We start from the raw sequence: 12,344 nt of genomic DNA on the forward strand, positions 1-12,344 counted from the left end.
GCCTGCTTATCTTCTCATCTTTACTTTGGTTTCCTGCTGTTTTTGAGATTGGGCTGCCTTAGGATTCAGGACACAAACACATACAACCATGTATGAAAAATGAAACTTGTTACCCTTTTAGTTTATTGTGTATCTGTATGTCAATAGCTGTCTCCCCTGTCTACTCTGGGGAAGGATTAGACTTCTTCATCCCCATGAATTTAGGCTTTATTGTGTGACTTTTTCTGGCAAATGAAGTATGAATGGACATGAAATATATCATCCCTGGGCCAACATTTTATATTTGGGTTTTTATCCCTACTCATCTCTCAATGTTCTCATTAGTTTATGACTCAGTCCCAAGACAGATATGTATTATAATCAATAAATATTTTTTACATTTGGATTGATTGCCAATAAAGCTATTATGGATATCTATATAGGTAGTGGTGTCCTTTTTCAAAAATTATTAAAATGTTAACACTCCTCTGTCTTTAAATCTAGGTAGTGAATGTGTTAAAAAAAGTGTACTATTGAAAAGTGGAGGATAGCAATTTTTGTTTGGCAAAATAAAGTGTTTGGTTCATTTGTCCCTTGTGGTAGCTCGAAAGGGAGGTTCTATACATAATGCTGAAAGATAAATTTCAGCTTTAGATGAAAAGTATGAAAATAGAATGTCTACAACATGGGTTGGTTGCTACTGGATGCATTTAACACGATCTACAAGAAAGAGCTAAGTCACAAAACAACTGGTCAGTTTGTCAGTAAGACTAAAAGAGAATAAAAATGTCAAGAAATCTGAGTATTTTCAAGTTCATGCAGAACATGAACCTTGTCATTTCTAACCCCCTGGGTTTTCTAAAAATTTGAAGGACCCAGAGAAAACAAGTCAAACTCAGAATTGCAGCAAGGGCCAAATCAACGGTGTAGTCATCATATGACATTGTTAGTATCTCTGAATTGAAGGTCATGCTTAGTAGCTCTTCTTAATTGGACAAACGAGTTCATGGAAAATAAAGTTAGGGAGGTAGGATGTGATTGTCTCATTGGAACCTGATGATGTCCGTTATCATGCACCTGATGGCCATACTTATTTAACATGGAAGTATGAGAAAAGTAACAATATGGCAAATATTTGATCACGTGGAGCTGACAAAAAGAACCCTGAGTGACTCATCTCCTCCCCACTACCCCTCTGCAAGGGATGTCCAGTTGTCTACAGATGGGCATTGTGTCCCCATCACGCGCTCCCCTCATTCACGATGATATGATTCCCCCCACCCACCCCGCCTTTGATGCTTGAAACCTGGTCCTCTCCGCCCCTCATGATCACACACGTTGATGTGCTGCTTCCTGTGGGCTTTGTTGCTTCTGGGCTAGATTGCTGCTTGTTTACCTTCAAGCCAAGGTCATACATAGAAGCCTAAATACAGGCATGTACATATGTAAATATATTTATGAGTATGGGGGGAATAGACCTATGTGCATATATTTATAGGTTTAGTAGTAGGGTAGCAGGTGGACATTGGGCCTCCTCGCGCGCATTCCCTTAATACAAGAGCAACTTGCTCAGCTAAACAGTCATTTCCGGATCGCTCCTTTTAAAAGAGAGGAGTTCCCACTGGTTTCTGAAACTCATGTAACAACTTCAACTGAGCTAACTGCCCAGCAGGAATCTAAGTTAAACCCTGCCCTGCTTACTGTTTGCAGGTTAATAAGCAAGATAAGGTCCAGTATATCCCAAGTGAGGAAACAAAATGGGCCTCTGGGAGGACATAGCTGACTTGGAAAATATATTGCTTGAGGAATAAATATTGAAGATGGCGGAGCAGGACAAATCAGAATAACAACCCCACTAATACCAAGTTGATGTCAAACCATAGCAGCCAGTAGATCAACTTCCATCTGGTTTCTAATGCTATAATCTTCGTAGAAGCAGATTTTCACATAATTTTCCCCCAAAGAAAGTCTCTGGTCACTTCCACCTGCTGACCTTTTTGTTTAAACAACAATAACAACAACAACTCAGTGCCCTCGAGTCATTGCCAACTCATAACGACCCTGTAGGAGAGGGTAGAGCTGCTCCTGTGGGCTTCCAGGACTGTAACTCTTTACAGGAGTAAGAAGGCCTGTCTTTCTTGGGAGGAGTCCCTGGTAGTTTTGAACTGCTGACCTTGCAGTTAACCGCCCAATGCATAACGACTACACCCAAGGCTCTTGGACCTTTTGGAGTAACAGTGCAGCTGCAGAGCCAGGGTGGCTGGTTGTGAAGTGCTGTGCAGTCAGGCCCACCTCGTGGAGACTCTTTGTACAACAGAACTGAACACAGCCTGCCCCTTAGTCATTTCTACAGTTTTTGGTTGTGATGAAATTATGCATCACTAAAGGCTCCAAGGCCATTTCAAATTTACTTTGCCTTCTTTTGGCTTTTTTAAGCCACTCAGACCACTTAAGAGGTGTTAGGGTTAAGAAATCGGGAATGATTTTTTTTTTAAAGAAATAATACTATGCACACAAACAGAGCCCTGCTAAAGAAATGAAATCAACAACCTAACAACATAGTGTCTGTGGGGTACTGGTTTATGGTTGGGCTGTTGTGCTAGTTAAGGTTTATTGTGCCAACCTGGCCAATAAACACATGTGGGATGAATTGAAGGGCAGAGCAATAAACAGCTCAGTGAGCCTCGCCTTTCTTGTTCTCTGGTCTCTCTTATTCTCTGATGGTCAGACCAGTGTGCGGCTGCATTATGTAGTTATTTGCTTCAGCTGGCAAGGCTCACTTCCTGCGAGACATCCCTGAGAAGAAGCCACATGCATCTACCCTGATACAGCCCTGGGTGCTGGAGGAGCTGTGTGGAGACCCCAGCCAGTGCTGAAATGCTTACAACATGCTCATTGATTCAGCTTTCCTCCTACAGTTGGCATCATGGCGTGTTTTGTGAGTTTGAGGAGGACTTTGTAGATTGGTGTCAGACATATGGGCTAATGTTGGACTTATGGGCTTGGACTGGACTGGGTTGGGATGCTTTCTTAATGTACACTTACCTTTTATATAAAACTCATATTTATATATGAGTCTTTGTGGATTTGTTTCTCTAGTCTATCCAGACTAACACTAATGTATACTTACCTTTTATATAAAACTCTCTCATATATATATGAGTCTCTGTGGATTTGTTTCTCTAGTCTATCCACAGCTGCTAACTGTAATATCAGCAGTTCAAATCTACCAGCCGCCTCACAAAAGAAAGATGAGTTTTTTTAAATTTCCATAAACAGTTACAGTCTCGCAGACCCACATGGGCAGTTCTACCTTGTCCTATCAAGCCATTATGAATTGGAATTGACTCAATGGACTTGTTTTTCCTCCCAGGGACGAGTGACAATCTGAAAGAGGAAGTGTTCCATTCCCATAAAAGGTCACAGTCTCCCAAACCCACAAGGACAGTTCTATCCTGCCCACTAGGTTCCCTGTGAGTTGATTCCGTGGCAGTGAGTTCAGTTGTGGTTTGGTCATCCCACCTCACGTATCTACTGTCATCTGGTGGATACACGTATAGCTGTGTGAGTCTTAAGAAATGGGCCCCAACCCAGCAACCTCGGCACCAGAGACCCCTCAGGTCACCTGTCCCTACTAGTTGTATCAAAATTCATATTGCCTCAGAATCATTTCATTCAAAATGTGTTTCACTACCAAAAACACCTAGTTTTCGCAAAAAAAAATTCAAAGCATAAATATTTTGTCTCAAACAAAAGTCAAACTCAAGGCCATAAAGTCAATTCTGGCTCAAAGCCATCTGAGTCATGAGAAGAGTGGCCCTTTTGGCTTCCCAGAACTCTACAGGATTAAAACGCTTCCTCGTTCATGCAGGGAACAACTGGTGGTTTTGAACTGCTGACCTTGAGGTTAGCACCCCAACATGTAACCCACTGCACCACCAGGGCTCCTGTCTAGAAAGAGTTAGATATAGAAGGTGTTTGAGTTACAAAGACCCTAACACATGAGGCCATTTTAATATTCGGAGGGTAGATGCTGCATTTTCTTTCATGGGGGCTCGCTTTGGTATTGCCGCCAGAGCAGCAGCAACACACAAAGATCAATGAAACTATTTGACCACCTGTGGAAGCCACTGCAGGAGAGAACCTGCAGATGGAGCACTAATATATTTGCTTGCTCTTTTTTCTAAGAACTATAACTGCTCAGCATTTCATTTGGATTCAAAAGAGTCCTCTTTTTGTGGTGAAGTGAAATTGCCCAGCATGACTCTTCTGTTCATAAAGGTTACCCCTCTGATCCATAGAATGGATGGGACCAAGGGAAAAAGTGATGTTGTTGCTGTTAGGTGCTGTGGAGTCGGTTCTGACCCGCAGTGACCCACAGCACAACAGAACAAAACATTGCCCTGTCCTGCACCATCCTCCCAGTTGTTCCTCTGCTTGAGCCCATTGTTGCAGCCACTGTTTCAATCCATCTCCTTAAGGGCCTTTCTCTTTTTCACTGCCCCTCTACTTTGCCAAACATGATTTCCTTCCCCAAGGACTGACTGGTCTCCCCTGACAGCATGTCCAAAGTGTGTAAACTAAAGTCTCACCATCCTTACCTCTGGGAGCTCCCTGGCTGTATTTCTTCCAAGTCCCTTTAGCAGTCCATAGTATTTTCAATCTGCTTCTCCAGCACCACAGTTGAAATGTATCAATTCTTCTTTGGTCTTATTTATTCAATGTGCAAGTTTCACATGTGTATGAAGTAACTGAAATCACTATGGCTTGGGTCAAGTGCATCTTAATCCTCAATGTAGCATCCTTGTTTGTCCACACGCTAAAGAGGTCTTATGCAGCAGGTTATCCAATGTGATATATCCTTTGATATCCTGACTACTGCTTTCAGTGGATCTGAGCAAGACAAAAATCCTTAACAACCTAAATCTTTTCTTCACTGATCATGCTGGTGCTCATTGGACCAGTGGTGAGGATTTGGGTCTTCTTGATATTGAGTTGTAATACCCATTGAAGACCTCAGGCCTTGATCTTCATTAGCAAGTGCTTCAAGTCTTCCTCATGTTCAGCAAGCAAGGTTGTGTCATCTGCAAATCTCAGGTTGCTAATAAACCTCACACACATTCTTCACATAACGTAGCTTCTCTGATTATTATTTGGTCATCATACAAATTGAATAAGTATGGTGAGAAGCTAGAACCCTGATGTGCACCTTTCTTGATTTTAGACCATGCAAGATTCCCTTGTTCTGTTCGCACAACTGCCTCTTGATTCATGCACAAGTTCTGAATGAGCACCATGAAGTGATCTGAAATACTCATTCCTTTCATGGTTACCACAGTTTGCTATGATCCACACAAAGCCAAATTCCTTGGCATAATTGTGTTAGTCTGGGTACTTTAGAGAAACAAATCATCTACAGAAACTCATTTATAAGAGAGTTTTATATAAAGGGTAAGTGCACATCAAGAAAACATCCCAACCCAGTGCTGCCCAAGCCCACAAGTCCAACATTAACCCATTAACTCATATGTCCAACACCAATCCACAAAGTGCTCCTCCATCTCTCAAAACATATGCAATGATGCTGACTGCAGGAGGAACACCGAATCAGTGAATGTGTAAGTATCTCAGCGCTGGCAGGGGTCTCCACACGGCTGGTCCAGCACCGAGGGCTGCATCGGGGTAGGTCCATGTGGCTTCTCCTTGGGGATATCTTTCAGGAAGTGAGCCTTGTCAGCTGAAGCAGAAAACTGGCTAAGGCAGCTACACCCTGGTCTGACCATCAGAGAGCAAGAGCCCTGAGAACTAGAAAGGTGAGGCTCACCAAGCCATTTATCTCTCTGCCCTTCAATTAACCCCACATGTGTTTATCCGCCAGGTTGACATAATAAACTAACTACCTCAATAATCAACAAACAAAAGTGAACATGTTCCTAGTGTTCTCTGCTTTGAGCCCAAATTCATCTGACATTAGCTATGATGTCCCCTGTTCTATGCCCTCTTCTGAATCTGGCCTGAACCTCTAGCATCTCCCTGTCAATGTATTGCTGCAACCATCATTGGATGATCTGCAGCAAAATTTTTCTTGCATACATCATTATTGATATTGTTCTATAATTTGAACATTCTGTTGGGTCACCTTTCTTTGGAATGGGTACAAATATGGATCTCTTCCATTCATTTGGCCAAGTAGCTATTTTCTAAATTTCCTGGCATAGACTAATAAGTGCTTCATCATGAGCCTGTTGAAACAATTAAATAGGTATCCCATCAATTCTGGAGCTTTGTTTTTGACTAACACTTTTAATGCTGCATGAAATTTGTTCTTCAGAATCATTGGTTCCTGCTCACGTGCTATCTCCTGAAATGATGGAATGTCGACTAGTTCTTTTTGGTATGGTGACTCTGGATTCTGTCTTCTTTGGTGCTTCCTGCATAAATAAGTATTTTCCCCAAATCTTTCAATATTGCAGCTCATTGCTTGAATATTTTCTTAGTTCTTTCAGTTTAAGATATGTAGAGCATGCTCTTTCTTTCTGGTTTTCTAACTCTAGGTCTTTGCACATTTCATTATAATGTTTGGCTTTGTCTTCTGGACCTGCCCTGTGCAATTTTAATTTCAGTTCTTTGGCTTCATCACTTTTTCCCCATTTGCTTTGGCCATTCTATGATTACGAGCAAGTTTCAGAGTCTCTTCTGACATTAACTTGGATTTTTTTCTTTCATTCTGTCTTTTGAGTAACCTTTTGTTTCACGAATGGTGTTCTTGATATCCTCACACAGCTCATCAGGTCTCTGTCATTACTGTCCAACAATCAAATCTGTTTCTGAGATGTTCTCAAAATACAGGTGGGATAGACAAGGTCATATTTCAGCTCTCTTGGATTTGTTTTAATGTTCTTCAGTTTATCTTGAACTTGCATATGAACAATTGATGGTATGTCTTAGAGTCAGCCCATAGCCTGATTTCAACTGCTGATATTGACCTTCTCTGTTGTGTCTTCCCACAGATGTAGTCAATTTGACTTCGTGAATCCAGTCTGGAAAAGTCCATGTAGATAGTCAACTTTTGTATTGTTGAAAAAAGGAACTTGCTATGAACAAGTTGTTGGATTTGCAAAATTCTTTCCCGAGATCTCCAGCTTCATTTATCTCACCATGATCATATCTTCCAACTACTGTTCCTTGCTCTTTTTTTTCTCCAACTTTTGCATTTCAATTGCTAATAATTATCAATGCATCTTGCTTGCATGTTTGATCACTTTCTGGCTGAAGTCCTTTGTAGATTCTTTAATTTCTTCATCACTAGCTTTTGTGGTTAGTGCATAAGTTTGAATAATAGTGGTCTTGATTGAATTTCCTTGAATGCAGATAGACATAATCCTAGCACAGAAAGCATGGTACTTCAACATTGATTTTGAAACATCCTTTTTGACAACACCATTCTTCTTGACTGTGGTATTCCCCACATAGTAAATCATACGATTTTCTGATTCAAAATGGTCTATACCCGGCCATTTCAGCTCACTAAGGCCTAGGATATCCACCTTTATGAGTTTCATTTCAGTTTTGATAACTTCCAATTATCCTAGATTCATATTTTTCACATTCCAAATTCTGATCAATAGCAGATTTTTGGAGTTGTTTCCCTTACCTTGGGTCATGCCTCGTCAGCAAATAAAGATTCCAAAGGCTCTACTCCCACAGGTTTTCCCCCACTTATGTCACCATGGTGGACTTCACTCTGAGAAATAAGCACCTTCTCAGTCATATTTCGAGTACTCTCCAACTTCAGGGACCCATCCTCTGGCACTATCTCTTACAATGTTCTGCTTCCATTCATTAGACCTTCAGAATCTGAAAATGTTTCCAAGCTATGCATAAGGTTTTCAGTGGGTACTTCCTCTGAAGTGGGCAGCCAAGTCCTTTTCTGCTCTTGGTCTGGGAGCTCTGCTGTAACCTGTTCAATTTGGATGAGCCTACTGGCATTTGAAATACTAGTGACATAGCTTCCAACATCATAGCAGCACATAAGCCACCGCAGTACATCAAACTGACAGACAAGTGGTGGAAATAGGTAAAGAGGACTCTAACTCAGGGATTCATCATTTCTGTGATTCTGCTGGGCCTAAGAGTGACCATCTCAAAAGCAGGCATAGGAATCTCATGACCATCAAGAAAGAAGTTTCACTAATAGAGCACATTTGAGATCTCTGTCTGAAGTGGTGGAGGCACCAAAGGCCACAACACTGAGACCATGAGACAGAGAGGTGGATGGACTTCCGGCCTAAAGAGGCAGAGACCAAAATATATGTTGCTCAGAGAGATGCCTTCCAGCATGGCTGAAATGAGCTGCTGTGGAGCAAGAAAATACTGGATCCTTCTCATTTTGTAATGTACAAACTTCCCTAACACACGCCCATCATGTCGAGCCTTGGTTGTGAGTGCTGTGTGACCATTGCAACACGTTTTGAGTCTAGCAGAGACTCAGAGTGCCTTGGGAGGAATGGTTGATGTCAGGATAGGGTAAGAAGGATGGAAGATGGAGGCCTGGCTGATCTCTGCTGTGGCATTCCGACGGGGACTGGTGTGGAGTTGTAGTCTCCTTCCCCCTTGTGTAGTTGGAAGAGGTCAGACATGACCTCTGTGTCACTTTCTCAATTTTCCAGTGACCCTTTCAGCTGGATCCAAGTTAGGTGACAATTTCTGCATAGTGTTATGTGAACAGAAGTGATATATAAAGCTTCTAAGAACCATTCTTAAAGATTCTTACCTTCTTGGTTTCTTTATCTCTCCATCTGGATTGGAAAGTAACATGATGAGTAGAGACAGAGGGCTGATATTGAACCTTGAGTGAAAAGCACTTCTTAAGGATAGCTTAACAACAAGAGAGAAATACTTAGGCCTTCAATGGTTCTGGAAGATCACCTTTCCATTGTCTCAGTTCACATGTGAAAAATGTGTGTGTTTTTTCTCCTTTTTACTTTTTATTTCATTCAGTCTTAACTATTATGGTATCTTCTACATGATTTTCGCAGAATATTAGGGCATTGTATTGATTATTGCAAAATAGTTACCTCTCTGGTTAGGAACAAAGTTTTCTGTAAATAATAAAAGCATTCTGTATTAGTCAAGGCCCTGGAAGTAAATATATGGCAAATTCAAACAGCATGATTGAAGAGGGTTTTTAAAAGAGACTATTAAAAGGATGTCGGTAAATTTTGTGAAAAATACTGGCCCAGTAAACTTAGTCTAGTAATGGTGGAGAAGCATTTACTACACTAAGACCTGAATGATCAAAAGAAGGGACGCATTGGTTTTTTTTAATTGTTTTATTAGGGGCTCATAGAACTCTTATCACAATCCATACATACATTAATTGTTTAAAACACATTTGTACATTCATTGTCCTCATCACTCTCAAAACATTTGCTCTGCACTTGAGCACCTGGAATCAGGTCCTCATTTTCCCCCTCCCTCCCCACTCTCCCCTCCCTCATGAACCCTTGATACTTTATAAGTTATTATTTTGTCATATCTTGCCCTGTCCAACGTCTCCCTTCACCCACTCATCTCTTGTCAGTTTCCCAGGGAGGAGGTCACATGTAGATCCTTGTAATTGGTTCCCCCTTTCCAACCTCCCCTCCCTCTACCCTCCCAGTATGGCCTCTCACACAACTGGTCCTGAAGGGTTCATCTGTCCTGGATTCCCTGTGTTTCCATTCCTATCTGTATCAGTGTACATCCTCTGGTCTAGCCAGACTTTCTAGATATAATTGGGATCATGTTAATGGGGGGAGAGGAAGCATTTAGGAACTAGAGGAAAGTTGTATTTTACATTGCTGTTACATCGCACCCTGACTAGCTCGTCTCCTCCCCGAGACCTTTCTGTAAGGGAATGTCCAGTGGTCTACAAATGGCCTTTGGGTCTCCACTCTGCTCTATCCCCCCTCATTCACTATGGTAAGATTTTTTGTTCTGATGATGCTTGATACCTGATCCCTTTGACACCTCATGATTGCACAGGCTTGTGTGCTTCCTCTATGGGCGTTGTTGCTTCTGAGCTAGATGGCCGCTTGTTTACCTTGAAACCTTTAAGACCCCAGACACTATATCTGTTGATAGCCGGGCACAATCAGATTTCTTCACCACATTTGCTTATTCCCCCGCTTTGTCTTTAGCGGTTGAGTTGGGAAGGTGAGCATCATAGAATGCCACTTTAATAGAACAAAGTATTCTTGCATTGAGGGAGTACTTGAGTGGAGGCCCAATGTCCTTCAGCTACCTTAATACTAAACCTATAAATATATGCACATAGATCTATTCCCCTATCCTCATATATAAATATATTTGCATATGTACATGTCTTTATCTAGACCTTTATAAATGCCCTTTGACTCCCAGCTCTTTCCTCTATTTCCTTTGACTTTCCTCAGGTTGAATTGTCTAATTGTAGTGTTTAGATCTCTAGCTTCCTTGTTGAGTTTCTTCCCCTGTGATCTATCTTTCTCAGAGAGCAGTGTATTGAAGTCACCCACTATAATTGTTGAGGCTATGGTTTCTTTTTTCATCTTTTGGAGTGTTTGTTTGATGTATTCAGTGGGTCTCTCATTCGGGGAATATATGTTTACAATGCTTAGTGGTTCTTTGTCTACCCTTCCCTTGAGCATTATATAGTGTCCCTCCTTATCTCTTTTTATGGTTTGCACTTTGAGGTCAATTTTATCCGAGATTAGGATTGCAGCCCCTGATTTTTTTGAATTGCTGTTTCCTTGGTATGCTTTTCTCCAGCCTTTGATTCTCAGCATGTTTTTGTGTTTAGCCTTGAGATGTGTCTCCTGTAGGCAGCAGATCGAGGAGTTGTGTTTTCTAAGCCAGTCTGCTCATCTCAGTCTTTTATGCCTTAGTTCAGGCCATTGATATTCAGGGCTAGTATTCTTGGGTTTGCATTGTTTTCCTTCAATTTTTGGAATATGTTACTCTATTCTCTCCACCTTCATAGTTTCTGCTGATAGATCTGAGCATATTCTTAGTTGGGAACCTTCATATGTGATTGCTTGTTTTCCCTAGCTCCTCTCATGATTTTCTCCTTTTCCTCAAAGTTGTATAGCTTAACTATTATGTGCCTTGGTGACTTCTTCTTGGGATTCAGTCTAGCTGGTGTTCTTTCAGCCTCCTGAATGGTTGCCTGGTTTTAATTCATTAAGCTGGGGAAGTTTTCCTCCAAGAGTTCACTCACTATTGTTGCAGAAGACTTTTTGTTGTGTCTTCCTCCAATAATTCTAATGTTGTTGCACTTCATAGCATCAGACATAGTTCTTAACTTTTCTTCAGCTTCTCTGATGATATTATTAGATTTTTCTTTTGCATTTGTTAAAGTCTGCTTGGCTGTCCTCCAAGTCGCTGATGCATTTCTCTGCTTCCTCCAGTCAATTCTTGAGGTCCGTATTTCTGCTACTGGTTTTTGTTATCTCCTCCCTAAGCTCCTGTATTTCCCTTTGGTGTAAGGCCTTTATCTCCTCTATCTTCATCCATTTTCTGTATTACTCCAAGGAGCATTCTGAAAATTTCTTTCTGTGGCTTTCAATGTCTGCTTCTTCTATGCATGTCATTATGTTCGCAACATCTTCTGCCATTGCCTTTTGTTTCTCCTGTTTTGTCATTGAGGTCATTGGGGCTGATGGCTGTTTCTGTTATGTTTTTTTAGAGGAGACAGGTGCCATTTTCTAGGAAGTTGAAGAGCACTGGCTCTCTCTGGGAGACTTGTAGGAATGCTTCTTCAAATTACCTACAGCTAATTTCACTATGGAATTAACCTACCACTTTATCCTCCTATGGCTTCTGTCTCAGGGGAGTGCCCAAGAAGGCTGGTGGGTTGCCTGCTTTGGTGTGGTGGAGGTTGTTCAGAGGTTTCTGCAGCAGCTTGGCATGTTGATGAGTGGTGGCCTAGCAGCCTTAGACCCCCAGGGACACAGGCAGACGTTCCTGGGTAAGAAGTTGGGCAGAGTATTCCTTGGTGGAGGTCAACAGGGCTTTCCCAGCCTTGGGCTAGCTACACAGGGTGAAGCTCACCTAGCTGGGTGTGGAGCAAGCATAAATGCCCTAGGCTAAGTGAAGTGGTCTGAAGGTCAGCGGTGGAGTGTGAAAGAACAGGAAATAGATGAAGAGGAGGAAAAAAATTAAAAAGTAGGCCAGCTGAGACTCTGTGGAGATATAGTGAAGAGAGGGAAACAAAAGCAGCAATGTAGCTGTGTCCCGATCCCTGCCTATGGAGCTGTAAGGGTTTTGTCCCTTCCCTGAGATGGCAGCAGCAAGCTGTGATTGTGTTGGGAAAAAGCCCCTGCACAGCCCTCCAAGACTGGGGG

Source organism: Echinops telfairi, unplaced genomic scaffold, assembly GCF_000313985.2.
Source record: "Echinops telfairi isolate 266 unplaced genomic scaffold, ASM31398v2 ScPeMD7_7416;HRSCAF=8454, whole genome shotgun sequence".
In the NCBI taxonomy this organism is placed as follows: Eukaryota; Metazoa; Chordata; class Mammalia; order Afrosoricida; family Tenrecidae; genus Echinops; species Echinops telfairi.